General features: G+C 27.8%; 1 long non-coding RNA gene across 1 annotated transcript; it reads left to right on the top strand.

The window, feature by feature from the left end:
* Positions 1-14,506: 14,506 nt before the first annotated feature.
* Positions 14,507-19,927, top strand: LOC122510039. The gene is made up of 2 exons (XR_006302408.1): positions 14,507-14,700; positions 19,799-19,927. It is a non-coding gene; the product is annotated as an uncharacterized LOC122510039 (long non-coding RNA).
* Positions 19,928-20,191: the final 264 nt, after the last annotated feature.

Genomic DNA, 20,191 nt, shown 5'->3' with positions numbered 1-20,191 from the left:
TTACTAGATTAAGATTAACTATAGAGTCATAGTTAATAATACCATCGAGATTTTTTTCGGTGTACATTTTGTAGGAAAGGGCAAGTCCAGTTTGCTTTGAAATTAATTATTTTTATAGTTTGTACACTTCGATAATAATTTGATATGTTTGAAATTTAATGGGCTATCTAAATAAAATAAAAGATGTAATAAAAAATTTTTTATAGTAAACATTATTTAGGGGCAAGGCTTGCACTTTGACACATCTAAGATTTTTTGCTCATAACTAAAAAAAGAATAATTTATATGAACAAACCATTAGAAAGAGGACCTAAAAAGTTACGAATTTGACCCAATAGATAATTTAAATTAGCAAAAAATTAGATTTTTACATACAATTTTAAAAATGATGTAATATCAACTTTTCGAAATTTAGTTTTGCAGGTTGACCAACCATGAACAATAGATAATATGGAACAACTCCAATAAATTTATTAAATTTTACTTACATTTAATGTTTCTGGACATAATAAATTAAATTTAAATTATTTCAATTTCGTAAAATTGAATTGTAAACAAGAGGACTTCAGTATTATTTTAGGTTGGATTTTTTTTTAATAATAAATTTAATTGTCAGAGAACTTTCTCAAAAAATTATTTAATCTTATGTTATAATTAATTAGTTCATTAATTAAATAAAACATTTGTTTAATCATACAAAAATAGTCACAATGAATTTCCCAACAGATTTTGTTTATTTATTAAATTTATGGCAATTTACAAATTGATTTTAACCTCTCCTAGTCCTATTTCTGACCTTAAGTGGGGCACTTTAGACTTCAGTATTTTGTTTAGCATTCTTAAAACTTCATTCCCACGAAGTTTCAAACAATTTCACTCGAAGATTTTTTACGTGTATTTTGTGCAGGGTCCAATTCCGAAGTGATTTTCGTAAAAAAATCAATTTCCGGAAAGTTTTCAAAGTGATTTGGATAAAAAAAAATAATTTCCGGAAGATTTCCAGGTGATTTCCGTAAAAAAAATAAACTTCCGGAAGATTTCCGTAAAAAAAATAAATTTCTTTTAATTTTCCAGAAGATTTCCGTACAAAAAAATAAATTTCCGGAAATTTTCCGTAAGATTTCCGTAAAAAAAATAAATTTCCGAAAATTTTTCGGAAGATTTCCGTAAAAAAAATAAATTTCCGGAAATTTTCCGGAAGATTTCCGTACAAAAAAAAATAAATTTCCGGATGATTTCCGTAAAAAAAAATAAATTTCCGGAAATTTTCCGGAAGATTTCCGTAAAAAAAGAATAAATTTCAGGAAATTTTCCAGAAGATTTCCGGAAATTTATTTTTTTTTACGGAAATCATCCGGAAATCTTCCGGAAATTTATTTTTTTTGTAAACAGATTAATTAATTAAAAAATTCACTATTGACCACTAACAATTGTTGGAGACGAGGAAATATTTTCAGTTTAAAATAAAAATATTTGACTGTAAAAAGTAGAAAATTTTATTTAAAACTTATTTATTATACGTAGATCTTATGTATAATTTTAATACAGTCTTTTCTATTTGTTTTTAAAAGTAGCAAATTGATTATTGTACTTATAAGTAATTCGGAAATATTTTCAACTGAATTTGCAATTTAATTCGTAATCAGTTTAATTATAATAAAAATATAAATCATAAATATAAAGCAGTAGTTATATGGTGCTCATAGCAAAGTAAAAGTGAAAAAATTTTTAAGTCTCTACTTTAAATAAATCATATTGTAAATGTGCCGTGAAATTTTAAATGCGTTTTTCTCAAAATTACATTTTTCAAAACTGCGTACACTGTAACTCGCTCAATTTTTACGGATTCATTTAGAATTTTAACTGTAACTTCTCAGATAAATTATCTAGTGAAGTACGCACGCTTTTTAAGATTCATAAATAATTAAGATTGTTATTAACAATTTAAAGTCGATTTTTAGTTAAAAAATTTTAAAAAATGTTAAAACTGATGCCAATTTGCGAATTTTTCATAAAAATATATAATCGTGGGTATTTTTCTAGTAAAAGTAAAGTAAATTAACGACAAATTTTGTTTTTTGCTCTTGGTGCTGTTCGCAGAATGTTATATTGTACGCAGATTCGTTTCTCGAAAAAACTCATTTTCCGTTTATCATCAGTCAAGACCCTATTTTGTATCAAAAGTTATAAATACAATTTTTTTCTATATCTTAAAATGTGTATAGTAAAAGCCTCAAAATTTTATTTTGATCCATAGAATGGTTTCTAAGAGGAAAATTTCGAAAAAACGTTTATTTTACTGAGCACCTGGGTAGTATAACCCCTTAACGTCTTTTAATTATTTTATAATTATTATATTTAATGTAAATTAATTTGTAATAGCAGCTCAATCGAGTACAGGTGGACAGGGTTACAAAAAATGTAACTGCAAAGCGACAAAAGAGCAGTGCTGTACTAAACGCTGTTCTTGCTTTAAAGCAAATATTATATGTGGTTCTCGATGCCACCATACCAATCCGTGCAAAAATAAATAATTTGTTAATTTTTTTTGTTATCACAATAAATAATTTTTTTTTTCATTGAGAAATATTTTACTGTAAATGACGAAATTGCGGTGGATATTAAGCTGACTAATAATAAATGTAAAATTTGTTTTTTTATTAGCGGCATTAAATAAATTATTTTGGTATGGATGAAATGAATTTATTCATTTAGCTATTTTACTCTAAATGTCCAAATGGCAGTGGACAGTAAGCTAAGTGTCGGACATTTAGCTTACTGCTTAGACAAATAGACGATATCGACGTGTATTGGTCTAACTGTCAGAAGTTAGCTAACTGTCTGGACACTTAGCTTAATGTCGGATTCGTCTAAGTGGCCACGACATATATAAGGACAATAAAAAACTAGATTAATCAGTGGCGTTCCCGGTCATTTTTCCGCAAGTCAAATTTTCCGAAAAGATAATTTTCCAAAAAAAAATTTCCGAATCTAAATTTACGAAATAATTTTTCCGTAAATTAATAATTCCGAAAATTCGCTATTTCCATAAAAATATTTATGGAATTTAATTCAATTTTATATTTTGTTTATTATGCGTGTTTTTACGTTTAAGGAGGTTGTTTACAGGTATGCAGACCTTCAGAAAAAATATTGAATTCACATTAAAGAATATTATTATTTGGGGTCGCTGATTTCGAATATCTGGTTAAAATTTTAAAATTCAAAATGGCGGCTTCAAAATGTCGACCAAAAAATTTGTAAAGTTTTCGGATTTGGCTAAAAATGAGCATTTGGGGGTTTTTGGAGACACTGAATTAGAATATTTGGTTAAAATTTTATAATTCGAAATGGCGACTTCAAGATGTCAACTAAAAATTTTAAAGTTTACGAATGTGGTTATAAATAGTTATTTGAGTCTTTTAGGGTTTATATTTTTATATATGTATAATATATTTTACATATATTATATTTTTATATATATATATATATATATATATATATATATATATATATATATATATATATTTACACGAACTATTTAAAACACCGCTCTTAGTCAAATCCGGAGTCACAAACTATTTAATTTAATTACTATTATTAAATATTTTAATATAGATCGATTTTGAGTATTTCACAATGTTTTAAAACATTGGACATATTAATTCCTCTGCTTTAAGTTTTAAGAACTAATTTAAGAACTTTAAATTTTTTTTGGTCGCCATTTTGGAGCCGCCATTTTGAATTTTTGATTAAATATTTGGATTTAGAGACCTCAAAAACCCCCAAATGATCAATTTCAACCAAATTCGTAAACTTTAAAAATTTTGGTCGCCATTTTGAATTTAAAAATTTTAACCAAATATTCGAATTTAGCGACCCCAAAAACCCTCAAGTAAACATTTTTAGTCAAATCCGTAAACTGTTAAATTTTTTTCGTCGCCATTTTGGAGCCGCCATTTTGAATTTTAAATTTTTGACTAAATATTTGGATTTAGAGACCTCAAAAACCCCCGAATAAGCATTTTCAGCCAAATTCGTAAACTTAAAAAAAAATTTAGTCGCCATTTTGAATTTAAAATTTTCAATAACAGATTTGGATTCAGCGACCCCGAAAACCCCCGAGTAGACATTTTTAGCAAGATTCGTTAACTTTTATATATCTTTTTTTTCGATGCCACTATAGCGGTCATACACACTAGGGGCACGAATTATTTTTGCCTCTATAGACGTCAAACACTGTGAAGGGGTTAAAAGGTTAAACTTTTTCAAAACTGATTCGATCTAAGATATTTGTTCTGCAAGCCTTTTTAAGTTATTTCTCAGATTGTCTCGTATATTGGTTAAGAAACAGATTTTAATTGTTTTTATATGCGAAGAATTAGATTCGGAAAAGTTTATATTCGGAGAATTGGATTCGGAAATATTTTTTTCGGAAAAAATAACTTGCGGAAATTTGCTTTCGGAAAATTTTTTTCGGAAAAATGACCGGGAATCAATGATTGGAGTTTTCATTTTCCTCGACTGTGGTGAAAAGTTTAAAACACTTTTTCAAAATTTTCTTCAACTGTAGTTTATTTCTTCAAAAACTGTTAATATGATTTTTTAAGCACTATCCACTAAATCCGAGAGTCTTCTACAAAGTCGAGGAAAATTTCAGCGACTATTTTTTTCCGTGTAAAGTGATTGGAAGCTTGTACAATCACCCGTCTTGCCTCTCGCACAATACCCTTTAAAGAAGCTGGTTCTTTCGCCCAATTTAGTTTCCGAATAAGTCGCGACTCTTCTAGGGATTCCACCAACCTCTCCCTGTGTAGCCTTCTTAGGTTCCAAGAGCGGCTCATGCTACCATATTTTGAAGCAATGCGCTATCAATATATCTAATTATATTCGACATTATAAATATTATACCACGCTGTTAAAACGTAAATTCTCAAATTTTCATAAAAAATATAATTTTTTTAAAAAACGTTTTATGATAAACCTGATCATAGGTATGCAAGTCATAGATATGCAAAATTTTACTTTGTTAAGTATTAGGTCTATTAATTATTTAAAAAATATCAAGCAGAGAAATATCTACTTTTGGCCTCTCAAAACCAATGTGCCTATTTTTTTACTTCACTGAGAAAACGATTTATTTGATCTATCCAAATTTTGTTTAAATCAAACTTAAAATATCTTTGCTATACAGTCAAACATATTTAAGTTTAATTAAAACATATTTTTTGGTTTACTTGAAAAAATAATATAGTTAATTCAAACATAAGTTATGGTTGATTACAAATTATTTATAATCAACTTTTAAGTTTGAATCAAATATAAAATTTTAAAATATAATTTTTGTTTAAATCAAAACAAAAATATGTTAGAATTAAACATAATTATTCAAATAAATAATATTTTTGAATCAAAGCAGTAGATATTTTCTATATATTGGGATTAAGCTTACAAACTATTTTCTATTAGGGGAGAGTGGGGCAAACCGGACCCCCTAACGGTTTTTGACTCTTGTGACTATACCCGAGTCGAAATTTAAGCCCTACTTTCACCCTGAATTTTCAGGGTCTGCTGAGTGTTAGGAGTAGTAAAGTAGGGTCTAATTCTAATACAATTAGACCCTACTTTGACTCCCAAAACAGGTGGAAATTTGCCAATCTTCCATTTGGAGAAGCAAAGGAGGGTCTACTTCTAAGAAACCTATACCGTACTTTTAAACCTCGTGTATTAGAATTAGACCCTACTTTACTATACTCCTAACACTTAACAGACCCTGAAAATTCAGGGTGAAAGTAGGGCTTAAATTTCGACTCGGGTAAACGAATCAACCGATTTCATTTTTCGATGGCTAGTTTGAAAGATCATTTAATTGCGCAACTATTTCCCAGAGACACCTAAACTTTATCTTTTATTGTTTAGTTGCTGTGTTAACCTTAAAAAATTTTGCAAACGGTCCGGTTTGCCCCACCCCCTGGGGTAAACCGGACCGTTTGGTTTTTTATTTATAATATTGCATTTACATAATCTACAATAATAAAAAACATCCCAAGCAAAAATTGACAACTGGCGCAGTACTGCGCCAGTACTGCCCAGTACTGGCGGAGTACTGGCCGCCATTGTTGAACCAGTACTGGCATTTGACCGAAATGATAACGCTTTTCAGTACTGGTTGGATGTTACTGGCGCAGTACTGGCAGCCAGTACTGGTTTAGTACTGGTTTAGTACCCGTGTAGAAAAATCTTCTGGCGCTGGCCTGAATCAGACCAGACCGTCTATTTTCCAATCTAGTGGAAAATTTATTTAAATTCAATATTAATATAATAAAAAAAAATTAATTTATATTTGCAAACATGTAATAGTCTCCCAACTTTTAACTTTTAATCAAATTAATGTTTACAACGCAGAATAAACGCAAACCTATAACGAAATAAAATTTGCCACTGTGGGGAATCGAACCTACGACCTACGGACTTCTAACCTAACACTCTAACCACTACCCTATCGAAGCTACAGGATAATAAATTTTAATTTTCGACACCTTTTACACTTACAATTAATAAAGAGCGTTTAACTGCGTAATTAAGTTAAATTATTATTTAATTGAACTTATTTAAAAAAAACCAAATAAGTAAATTACCTAATAAATTTCCATAAATTACTTACCTCTAAAATATCCATAAATTACCATTAATTACCGACATTAAATATTTTAGGTCTAATTTGTGTTTTACATATTTTAATAAATTATCGTATAAATTTCCATAAATTACCGCAAAAATTTTCATAAATTACTGTAAATTACCAACGTTAAATTTTTTAGTTAAAAATTTATCGTCAAAATTTTTAAAAATTATCTCATAAATTTCCATAAATTACCGCGAAAATTTCCATAAATTACAATAAATTACCGATGTTAATTTTTTTAATTCTCGTTTGTGTAGTTTTTATAAACGATAGTTTTATAAACTATCGTCAAAATGTTGATAGATTACCGCATAAATTTCCATAAATTACCGTAATATTTCCATAAAATTTCCATAAATGGCTGAAATCCAAAATTTTAATGATAATTTTTGCTTTACATATCTTTACGAATTATTGCGAAAATTTCTATAAATTACCGCAAAAATTTCCATAAATTGCTAAAATAAAAGTTTTTAATTGTAACTTATGTGGAACATATCTTTACGAATTATTGCGAAAATTTCTATAAATTACAGCATAAATTTCCATTTATTAGTTCCTAACTGACTATTGTCAGTTTACCGTGTTAGCAATACTGGCATAGTACTGGCATACCGGGCAGTACTGGCGTAGTACAGAAATTTTAATGAAGCCAACTGCTGGCATGCCAGTACTGGTGCAATACTGCGCCAGTTGTGAATACTGACATTTGACAGAAATTTTTGCTTGGGATAAAGAATCATGTAAACAATGGTTGTAGTAATGAAAATAATAATACGGGACTGAATTTTAATTAAATAAATATTTCTTTTAATAAAAAAATAAAAATGTTTGTCATTATCAGAGAAACAATATTAAAGGGTCCAATTCTCATTGGAAGACAATTATTTTCCATTGTAAGTAAATATTTTAATGAAAGAAAAATTTTATTTAAAAATAAATTTTATAAAACTTTAATTCAATTGAAATATCCTATGGCCGGTTTGCCCCACCGAAACAGATCCGGTTTGACCCACAGGTCCATTTTGAGAATAAATGTTTGTCAAAAAGAAACGCTTTGCAAATTCATCAAAGTTTTTAGTGGTAAATATTCCTGAGGTGTGTACCTTCAAAACCTAAGACCTAATATTTGGAAACATTACACGATTTCCTCACAATTTCTTTAAGAAAAAGTTCGTAAAAGTGTAGAAAAAAACTAAAAAAAAAAAACTTTTGCTGCCTTCGTCACACAAACGCAAGCTAAAACTGTCAGATTTAAAAAATAAGGTATACTAAACATGGTTGTTTTAAATTTGTAAACAACACTTTTTCCAATTTCGCCATTTCGGAAATATTGAGAGGGGTCCAGTTTACCCACCGGTCCGGTTTGCCCCACTCTCCCCTTAACAAAATCACTTAAAATTATTTTTCTATTTGAATTAAGTATAATGTTCTCTCAGTGTTGTAAAGCTTGCATATAATTTTTAAACATATTGCAGCAAGTTCGTACATAAAATGTAAACATTTTTCCCTTTGGAACCCCATCTCTATAATACACTGTTTCTAAGATATTCCATTTTTAACAACTAATAACCGCACCTAGTCTCCCCTAACTACGAAACTGGACCTTTAAAAAGGTATTCTTTCATAACGAATATAGATAAGTCGATGAAAGGTTGATAAATAGAAACATTAACAAGTTTCGAGTGATTATCCCCAGTATAAAAAGGCGAAAATAATTTAAGGAAATGTTACATTCTACAAATTGTTTGCAAACTGCAATCGTAAAACAAAACTTACAATGAAATTCCTTTCAACTGTTTTGATAGCAGCAGTTTTCATTATTTGCTGGACTACAATTGAGGCAGGCCCAGGAGCAAGTAAGTTTTAAAATAACATTTACAAAAGTATTAAAAAAAAACAAACGAATATTATTATAATTGCTATACAAAATTTCAAATAAAAATTAAAATATTGTTTTAGATGTTAAATATTGAAATATTAAGAAAGAAATAAAAATTAAAATGCTAATTTACCGAAAGAATATTATTTTAAGTTTTGTCATATTTTTGCTTGCTTTATTTTATGATAAAAAATTTATGTATATTATTACTCTTCACTAGATCGAATCTCACACTACTACCAACTTAGACGGAATTTTAAGTCACCCCGAGTCGAAATTTAGACCCTACTTAGCCTCTGAAAATGTAGGGCTTATTCAGGTTTAGCAGTCGTAAAGTAGGGTCTGATTTCAATACAATTTTTAAAAACTAGACCCTTCTTTGACTCCCAAAACTGGCTGAAATTTGCCAATCTTCCATTTGGAGAAGCAAAGAAGGGTCTACTTCTAAGAAACCTATACCGTACTTTTATACCTCATAGACCCTACTTTCATACTCCTAGACCCTACAATTAGAAAAAGAAAAATTTGAAGTATGAAAGTAGGGTCTACGAGGTATAAAAGTACGGTATTGGTTTCTTAGAAGTAGACCCTCCTTTGCTTCTCCAAATGGAAGATTGGCAAATTTCCACCTGTTTTGGGAGTCAAAGTAGGGTCTAATTGTATTAGAATTAGACCCTACTTTACTACTCCTAACACTCAGCAGACCCTAAAAATTCAGGGTGAAAGTAGGGCTTAAATTTCGACTCGGGACTGATTAAAATTTAAAAAGCTTTCGAAAAAAGTAAGAAAATAATAATGTTTATTTGTTGAAACAATTTATTATTGTTATTACTAACTTCTTTCTTCATATACTTAGAGAAATTCATTTGTTAGTAATTCTCCAATTTGTTAAACTAAGTAGAGTCGAGATGGGCAAAAAAGCCACGTTTTTACTTTTAACGCCATAAAATCTGAATTTAAAATTTTTTTCTCAAATTTTAAATTTGTTATCTGTGTAAATTCTAGTCTTCCGTGTACATGAAAATCTTCGAACCAGCGAAGGTTAATTAAGGGTTCATACCACTTTACACGCCTCAAAATTTAGCTTTTTTGTAGAATTTTTTGTACGATCCATGTAGATTTTATTGATCTAGATCTTTTTTAGTTTAACGAAGACACTCTTTAACTATATAGAAAACGTCGTTTTATGAAAAAAAATATTATTTGTTTATTTAAAATTTAACAATACTTTTAGCCCTGCTAGAAATATCGATGTCAACTGTGTATGTGTTTTTCAGATTAGAAAACTCAGAAATGCAAAAACCAAAAAAATTTTGTAGTTATCGTCCGAACTAGAATTATTAATTTTTATGGAAGAAAACAAAATGGGAGCAGTTTAAATAAAGTTTTTCGAAAAGCCGTGCATTTTTTGGACAATTTTTGAGTTTAAAAAAATAATAAAAATTAATATTTTTAAATAATCCTAGTTCCGGCGAAACTTCATAAGAATCGGTTTAGTAGTTTCCGAGAAAAGCATTACACAGCATGGAAAAATGTGGTTTTGAGAAAAACACGTTTAAAGTTTGTACCTATACTTAAATAGCCCGTGACGCGCTCAAACAACGCGGAAAAAAATATATTTAGAGTGCTGGGATCTATCTAAAATTTTTACACAACATTTTTGACATATTTTACTTTTGAAATCCGTAATAAAAAAAGTTTGATTTATTTGAAGTTGACAAAGTGGTGTAAGCCCTTAAAAAATTCATTTAAATTGCGTAACATTATTAATAAGAATTATTGCACACTTTTCAATTTAGTTAAAGCTGCAAAAGAGAATGCAATTGCACCGAAAGCAGGAGAAGGAGCAGCAGCAAAGCATTGAAACTGCAAATTTCACGATGGAAATACATTTTGTTAAAGTTTACAATTATTTGTGAGCATAATTAATTAAATAAATACAAATAGTCCGGGAGCTAGCGACCAAATCAACTATCTCATTTCATACCGGCTGAAAATTTGAGTATAGATTACTGAAGACATGTAAATAACAGGAACCCACTTCTGGCAGGCCGGTGCTAAAGGCAGGGGGCAGCGGCAGGGGGGCGAATAGGTGAAAAATAATGTAAATTTTTCTCATTTCATACCGATTAAAACCATCATAACTCGAAAGTTTACATCTACACGAGTGTAAAAATGTGCGTCTGGCAGTTCTGGGGTGGGGCAAAGTAAGGGAGACCGAGGTGAGTTGTAACAAAGCCGATTTCTCGAAAACTATGACCTTTTAAAAATTTTGAAAAGCGTGAATTTATTACATTAATAATTTTGTTTTTTTGTGTAAGTCTCGAAATTTAAAATAAAAAATAATTATTCGAACCGATGCACAGTTTTTCGCACCTATGCGAGTTGTAACAGGCTGTTTCAACTCACCTAGGTTTACGCAAATTTGTGCTTGATCGAATAGAGACTGTTTTGATTTTTGCTAAAGTATATTGTTTAATATTATGGCTTTAAAAGTATTTAGAATTTTATAAATTTTCGTGTAAATCATTTTCATATTTTCCAAAGGAAAAAAAATATTATTAAAAACATTTTTCGAGTTGCTCTTTCATATACAAAAGTCAAAATAATTTCTTTCTATAGGTTTTTTTTGTTATTTTATTGAGTTTGTTGCTCATTTTTAATTTAGTTTTTGGTTTAATTTGATTTATATTGATCTCATAAATTTTTTTACTCTAGTTTACTCCTTAATTATTTAAAAATTCTCAGAAAAAATTTTATTATTCCTAAATTTCTATAAAATATATTATATAATATTATTTTTAGCTATTATAAAGCTCGAATTGTTATTATAGATCGTAATGAAATACCAAAGATTGGTTTAAAATATCTAATTAGTGTTAAAGAAAGTGAAATATGTGATAACCTAATTCCAAAAATAAATTAATGTATTAAAACGAGTGTTTTATTCGTTTCTATTAATAAGATGTCTTTACTTACTAATTAAATTTACTTTACTAACTAAAGGAAGCATTAAAAATTAATTTTTTTCATTAAAATCACAAAATTTGCAACTGTTACAACTAACGTCGACATGTGTTACAACTCACCTTGGTACTAGGTGAGTTGTAACACTGGGAACTATTTTGGATTTTGCAATTTTTTCGTAAACCCTTACAACTTTTTACATTTTTAATTTTTGATTCACATACTACACAAAACTACCTATCCAAAAATACAAATCTCATAAAAATAGGACAATTTTTGGCTGAGTTATACTGGATAATGTAAAAATCGTTTCAACTCACCTCGGTCTCCCCTACGTCTGGCAAAGGGTTAAACACGTAAAAAAATCGAAAATTTTTTTCTCATTTCATACCGATTAAAACCTTTAGAAATCTAAAGTTTACATTCAAACAAGTGTAAAAATACACGTCTGGCAGTTCTGGGGTGGGGCGAAGTACGTCTGGCAGCCCTTCGAAGATGCGGCAAATGGGTCAATAGGTGAAAAATAATGTAAATTTTTCTCATTTCATACCGATTAAAACCATCATAACTCGAAAGTTTACATCCATACGAGTGTAAAAATGTACGTCGGCCTGCCAGGTGCCAGACGTGGGTTTCTATTATTTACATGTCTTCAGTAATCTATACTCAAATTTTCAGCCGGTATGAAATGAGATAGTTGATTTGGTCGCCAGCTCCGGGACTAAAATCAATCATTTCTATTTTATTATTAGAATAGAATCCCAAACATTTAAATTTCAAAGTCTTGTTAAAATTGATAGACTTTTGTATATTTAACATAACTTCAGGCACCCCTGTCCGTCTTTCCCAGAAAGTAGTCAGCTTAGTGGTTTGCACTTTAATGTGCAAAAAAGTTCCTCGAGATGGCGCAGTACTCACTACTCGTCAGCAATATTCGTTACCTCATTCATTATTGTATTTGTTGTGTTGAAATCGGTTAGAAATCTCAACTAAATTTTATAAAAAAATGTGAAAGTAAAAAAAGTATTAACATTAAAAACTATTTTAATGTTGTAAAAAGAGCATATTGTTTAAAAAGTGAAAATGTTTTTAATAAGTAGCCGGCAAAGCTTGCCTTAGTTTAAAAATTTTAAAAAAAGTTTAAAACTTTTAAATTTTTATTTAATATTATATTTTTTATTCATTGTATACGTTCATGTTTGTTTTTGTCTTGAGTAAAATTTCATCTCAAATAATAAATTAAAAAAATGGATTAAAGTTAACCCTCCGTCACACACCTAGGGAGGGATTCCCTCTACGGTTTCAGTATTTTTTAAATAACTTTTGTTTTCCTCATTGCAAAATAAAATCAGTTTCTATACCTTTCGACAATTTACTCCTCAACACATTTCTAAAAAAACATTTAGTTTAAACATAATTAATATTTAATTATGAAGCTTCAAAGCCAGAAGAAACTCGAAAAAGTGAGGTTATGTTAAATAAAAAAATCAAGTTTTAAAAACATTTTTTGTTCCACTGTTGGTTGATGACAAAATTATATTATAAATATAATTAAAATAAATTGTTTAATGATTTTTTTGCTTATTTGTTAATGTTACATTATTTTTACATGTCGAGTGGAATTTCTTTGAAGATGTGCATTCGTGTAATTAATTTTTATTTATGAGACCGAAAATTAATTTGATTAATTTTATAATTTAGAATAATTTACTACATATTTGTAAGTTTGTGTTAAAACTAAATTTTTGTTGATTCCTTTGTTTATGTTGTAATGTTGCTTATTTTACAATGTGGTGAGCGATTCCCTCTGAACGTGTGTAAGGTCGGAATATTTTCTCATGTGTGTGACGGAGGGTTAATGCTATTTATATTATCTAAATTTGTTTTCTTTATTTTAAATATACTATTTATCTATGACTGTCCTTTAACTTTTATTATAAATCAGTTTATCTGATAATTTAAACGATTTAAACGAAAGTCATCAGTTTATTGTACAACACATTTATGTATTTTCATACTAATTATTCAATTGTTCTATCATCTTTTATGAGTTAAAAATACAATATTATTTCTTATCGTGTATTTTTAACATCACTAACAACAAGATTTCATTATAAAAACAAATAATTTATTCGTTTCTATGATATTTTTCTATTGCTTTAGTGAATTTTGAGCGAGTGTTGAGAACAGCGCCATCACGTGTTACTTTTTGGCACATGAAAACGCAAACCACTAAGCTGACATATTTTTCCTTCAAAATACATAGGAGTCGGACTGGGGTGCTTCAGGTCATAGACGGAGGTCCAAAGACAAACATAACCTCAAAATCAGGTTAAAGTTCATCACTCTGAAGTTGGCCTCAAATGGCTATGCCTAATGTATTTAACATAACAGCATGTGATTGTTATGTTCTCAATGGTAATTTGTTCGACCACTTTTTTCTTTAAATATTGAATAAATTGACCTGAAATTTTGTAAGAAAGTCTAAAATATAATAAAGAAGGGCAGTGATGTGCAAAAGTTTTATTAATTCAAAAATAAATTATAATAAAACACTTTGAAATCGGTAAAGACGAGATATTGATTAGAAGTGACCTTGATAACTGATAATTTTAAAGTAATTTGTATAATAATTAATTTTAAAAATATTAAACCTTTTGCACATCACTTTTGTACAAAATTCCAGCTCAATTTATTAAATATTTAAAGAGAAAAGTGGTGAAAAAAATTACCATTGAGAACCTACCAATCACATGCTCTTAAAATCATGGCAAAGGTCATAGACGTAGCTGCTGTTAAAACGTAAATCCTCAACTTTTCATAAAAAATATAATTTTTTTAAAAAACGTTTAACAATAAAATTGATAATAAATGTAACTACAAAACTGGACCTATGCAAATAATAACCAGTTTAAACGTATTCTTTATCTTCATAATGAATATAGATAACTGAATCAAAAGGTTGGCAAATAGTAATATTAACAAGTTTCGAGTGATTATCACGAGTATAAAAAGGCGAAAATAGTTTAAGGAAAAGTTACATTCTACAAATTGTTTGTAAACTACAATCGCAAAACAAAAGTAAGAATGAAATTCCTTTCAACTGTTTTGGTAGCAGCAGTTTTCATTATTTGCTGGACTACAATTGAGGCAGGCCCAGGAGCAGGTAAGTTATCAAATAATATTTGCAAAAGTATTAAAAACAAAACGAATTAATATTATTATTATATTTGCTACAAAAATTTCAAATAAAAATTAAAATATTCTTTTAAATTTGTGATAAAAAATGGAAAATGGATTTTTTGAACATCAGAAAAAAGTATAAATAAATAAAAGATAATAAATAAAAATAAATAATAAATAAATATAAATAAATATAAATAAAATAAATATAAATATAAAATAATTAATATAAATAAAATAAATTATATATATATATATATATATATATACTAGCTGTCGTACCCGTCTTCGACGGGTTTTAGTTTCTACCAATACATTTAAGTTTCTACCAATCTGGAAAATCAGGAAATAGCTAGGGAATTTAATTTGACCGGAAAAAAATAATAATTAGTTACCATTATAGCTATTTTAGTAGGAAAATATTACTATTTGAATCAGTGATTGACTTTTTGTTATCAAATTAGTTATTTTAACCAATTCAAATGCAGAGAACAATATTTATCAATTTGTAGTACTTTAATTAATGTATTAAAAAAATTAAATTTTCCATACAGTTTTTGGAGTTATAGTAGAGTCTAATTGGAACTAATTGTATCGCAAGTAGACCCTACGTTACGACTGCTAAAACCTAACATAAGACCTAAATTTTAGGCTGAAAGTAGGGCTTAAATTTTGACTCGGGTCTGTTTTCATAAATATTATACATCAATAAAAATTGAAGTAAAAAGCAATTTTTTAAAAGCGAATTAATATAATGAAACTTTTTCTTAATTTGATAGGAAAATTCCCGGTTCGGCATATTCCCAGCTTTTTACAGTTTTTCCCGTTTGGTAGATACCCAGTTAAATGTATTAGTATAAACAGAAAACTGTACGACAGCAAGTAATACAATCTATATTTATATGAACTTAAGAAACAGTATTTTCATAAAATAAGTAAATTTTTATAGCCATTTGTAGATTTATTTATGGATAAAATCAAGTAAATTTAAATTTGACAAAAAAGAGATAAACCGTGAAAAGTTTGGACAAAGCAGGGAATTTTGTTAAACAAAAATAGACACCGTGTTAACTTTTGTCTTAACATTGCTCAAAACATCTCTTAAAGTTAAATCTAGAGTTAAAATGAAAAAACGTTTTAACATGTAAGTTTTTGCCTAGTGGCATAATATGCTTGTATTGTATCACAGGTGACTTACAATTCTTGACATCCTGCGAAATCATTTTAATCATAAAAAATTTCCATTTTCAATATTTCTGAACTTCTTGAAAATATTAGATTGATTTGATAAATAATTTTGAATTGCACTATTTTGACATCAAAATATTAATCAGAGACTCCAAAAATACTACTGAATTATACTTCATATAGTAATTAGTAAGGGAAGTGTTCCGGTTGTGGGCACCTTTTTGTTTTTGCCTCATAATATTTTTCCATGTGCATATTATACAAATATATGTGTACGAATTTAAAGCTAGAGGTCTAAGGTGACTGTCAGTGAAGGAATTAAATTGATTCCTTTAAATAAAAAAGTTTTATTAGAAATTTAGTGAAATGGGAATTTTTTGACGAAAAAAATTTTGTACCCGGTTGTGGGCACCCTTGAAAAATCCGCTAAAAATGGAAACATATTAAAGGAAACCAACACAAATAAAGAAGAAATGAAAGTTTCTTTATTTTAAGAGAATTTGCCGGGATAAAGAACAAAAATGATGACACGTTTTCACACTATGCTCATCGCTAACAAAGGCATAATGCTTGCATGTGAAGTAGCTAGTACGCATAACATAACGCACTTCTAATGCACTGAACGACTATATTCATCGCATTTAATGGAGTTTGCGGCTGTCACTTTCCTTGGCAGAAAGTTTAGATAGATGAGACAGTAGTCCTCATCATTGTCAGATGGTAGAGCTTCCTTAACATAAAGGTGCCCACAACCGGGAATGAAAGTCATTTTTTAAAAAGACCAACACATTTTGTGATGCAGGATTTTGGTTAAACACGAAGGTAAATCACAAAATATAATGACAACACTGCAAAAAAAAATTAAACCCTTTTTTTCTGAACGAATCTACACCCATATGTTGCTCTTCGAAAACAATACAAAATTACTTTTTTATTTATTTAATGCAAATTTTCTTTATTATGCTCACAGCTATTACACAAGTGCATATATTTGTTTCGTTATCAATACGAAAAGTCCGTATTGTCAACGAACACGACTTGCAATACTTAGATCAGTAAAGTCTGCTTGCCGTCGAAGTTTACGTAGGGGTGCCCACAACCGAAGGGTGCCCACAACCGGCGCACTTCCCCTATCGATTTTTTGATATATTGAAAATTTTTTTATATTTCTTGTAGGATAGTATTTTTTGCAAAATTATGATAAAATCTGACTAAATAACATATAATATTCATTTTTAGAAAGTTTAAAAGCTATCCATTAAAAATTGTGAAATTTGGAAATTTTCCATTTTTCAAGTTTTTGAAAATATTTTTATATTTACATCTTAGTTGTAGAATATTATTTTTTGAAAAATTATGCTAAAATGTGACCAAATAACATGTAATACTCAAATATAGAAAGTTTAAAAGCAATCCATAAAAAAATGTAAAATTTTGAAATTTTCGATTTTTTGAAAACATTTTTATACTTACATATTAGTTATAGGACTTTATTTTTTGCAAAGTTATGCTATAATGTGACTAAATAACATATAATACTCAAGTATATAAACTTCAAAAGCAATCCATGAAAAATAAAAAATTTTGAAATTTTCGATTTTTTGAATTTTTTGAAAAAATTGAATATCTCCCGTTCTAATTAATATTTTTTAAATCTGTAAATTTATAAACCTTCCTTGGGTCAATACCTAATAACCTACCAAGTTGGACTTAAATCGATTCACATGTTTTTGTGTGATTGGGGTACAAAGTTTTTGTGACAGACAAACATACATACATACATTAAATTTTTTAAGAACATTTTTGGAATCTCTGATGTCCATAATAACTAATCATGTTAACATTTTGAAGTTTTAAGCAATGTACAGACAGACATCTGATTTTATTAATAAGGATATATATATATATATATATATATATAGGGTAAATGTGGGTATTATCGAGGAATTTTGTATACGTCATACATCCAAGTGGTTTAAAAATTATAAATAAATTTATATGGCTTTGTTTTTTTTAATGAATATTTAAGCTTTCCTTTCTGAAAAAAATTGCCAATGTTATAGAAAATAGTTTTAATCGTTAAATAAATGATTAAATAGAAGACTCCTTTGCTTGTAATTTCGCGGGACTTGTAATGGCTTGAGGGTATTTTCGCGTGTCAAATATCGCGGATGAGTGTATTATCGCGTGGTAAATATCGCTGATAATTTATTTATTGCTTTTTGGATTTTTGTAATAGTTACTTAATTAAAATGTAGTAAATGTAAAAAATTAAAAGGAATAATAATATAGTTTTTAAAAATATAAATATAAATATCGCAAGAACTTGAATTAAACAAAATTTTAAGCATTATAATAAATAGACGAATTCAATAGTAAACTAGTATCACAAGAAGAAAGATACTTGGTTTTATTATAATAATTTAATTAGTCTCATAATATAAAATAATACTCTGATAAAATATTTTAAAGCAATTATTATCAAATATTTCTAACGTATAGTCAATTCTCATTTGACACTTTTGCTCCTTTCTTATAGCTATTAAAAATTTTTTCCTTAAATATACAGATCTCACTTACTTTAATTTTTTTATCTTTTCCATTACTCTTTATTTTCTTGCTTGTATTTTGTAACTGTCATAAGATTTACTAAAATTCTGAACGTTCAAATAAACGAAATTTTTATTGAACAGTTACTGTGCAAAGTGGAAAAACAATGTTAATTCAACATTTATTTAGTTGAAAATTAATTTTTTTTATATACATAGAAAGTACTTTTAATAAAATATAAATTAAAACAAGCAAAAATAATATCGGCTATAATTTCAACGTTTTAAACTTTAGAGACACACTGCTAACCTTACTTTCAAGGGTTATGATAGGAGCCGCGAAAAAACCCACATGTTAAAAAAAAGATGTCTCCATTATCGTGACTGTAAATATTTAATAAAAATCAATTTTTTTTAACTAAACAAATTTTTTTTTATGAAGAATAACAATAAATTTACCAAAATATAAAAAAAGAATCATCTCTTAGAGTTTTATAGAACATAAAAACAATAATTTTTGACACCACTGTAGAGTTGAATCTCAAACCAAGGTGAGCCATTTTTTGAACTTTTTCCAGACAACAAATTTTAAAACATTTTTAATAAATTGATTAATAGAAAAATAATCAAAAATATGATGCATATTATAATGCCTTAGTTGTCAGGTTCAAGGAGTGATTTTTTAGTGTCAAAAATTTTTTATATTATTTGAAATATTCATTAAAATATAAAATACCGCGATAATACCCACACCCGCGATAATACCCACTTTTACTATGTATAATAAATATTTAAATTAAATATTTAAATATTAAAATAGTACCTAATGAAGAAACCAAAAAATAAAATGTTAATTTACGGAATGAATATTATTTTACGTTATTTAATATTTTTGCTTTATTACCCTTCGCTGGATTGGATCTCACACTAAGCGTGTGAAAAATGTAAAAAAGATAATTTTTATTTGTTGAAACAATTGATTATTGTAATTACTAACTTCTTTCTTCATACACTTACAATAAAGAAATTCAATTTTCTCGTAATTCTCTAATTTATCGAACTAAGTTTCAAAAAAAGAAGCTGAAAAGATAACAAATTACAGAATTGTAAAAAAACTTAATCTCTATTAGTATACTGCAATAAAATTGGTAATAAATTAACAATAATAAATTATTTAAGGAAATAAAGAGTGAAATATAATATTAATAAAATACACTATTTTGTGTGGATTTTAGTCTTCCACGTACATAAAAATTTTCGAACCAGCGAATGGAAATTAAAAGAAAATGTATTTAAAGTTGCGTAACATTATTAATAAGAATTATTGTAAACTTTTCTATTTAGGTAAAGCTCAACTTGAAAAGGTAGATAAAAAAGGAATTTAAAACTGCAAATTTCACGATGGAAATACATTTTGTTAAAGTTAACAATCATTTGTGAGCATAATTAATTAAATAAATACAAATCAATTAATCGTTTCTATTTTATTATTAGAATAGTAACCCTAATATTTAAATTTCAAAGTCTTGTTAAAATTAATAGACTTTTGTATCACATTATTATTACTATTATTATTATTACAATTATTATCATTATTATTAATATTATTATTTGAAACTTAAATTAATCGCAGAAGCTTAGCGAAATATACTATTTTAACAGAAGGAAAAAAATTCCATGCGGTATAATAGGGACTATATTTTAAAATTTTTATGTAAAAGAAAAACGAAAAAAAAT

This window comes from Leptopilina heterotoma, unplaced genomic scaffold, assembly GCF_015476425.1.
Source record: "Leptopilina heterotoma isolate Lh14 unplaced genomic scaffold, ASM1547642v1 Lhet_65, whole genome shotgun sequence".
NCBI classification, from domain to species: domain Eukaryota; kingdom Metazoa; phylum Arthropoda; class Insecta; order Hymenoptera; family Figitidae; genus Leptopilina; species Leptopilina heterotoma.
This window is presented reverse-complemented; position numbering and strand designations above follow the sequence as displayed.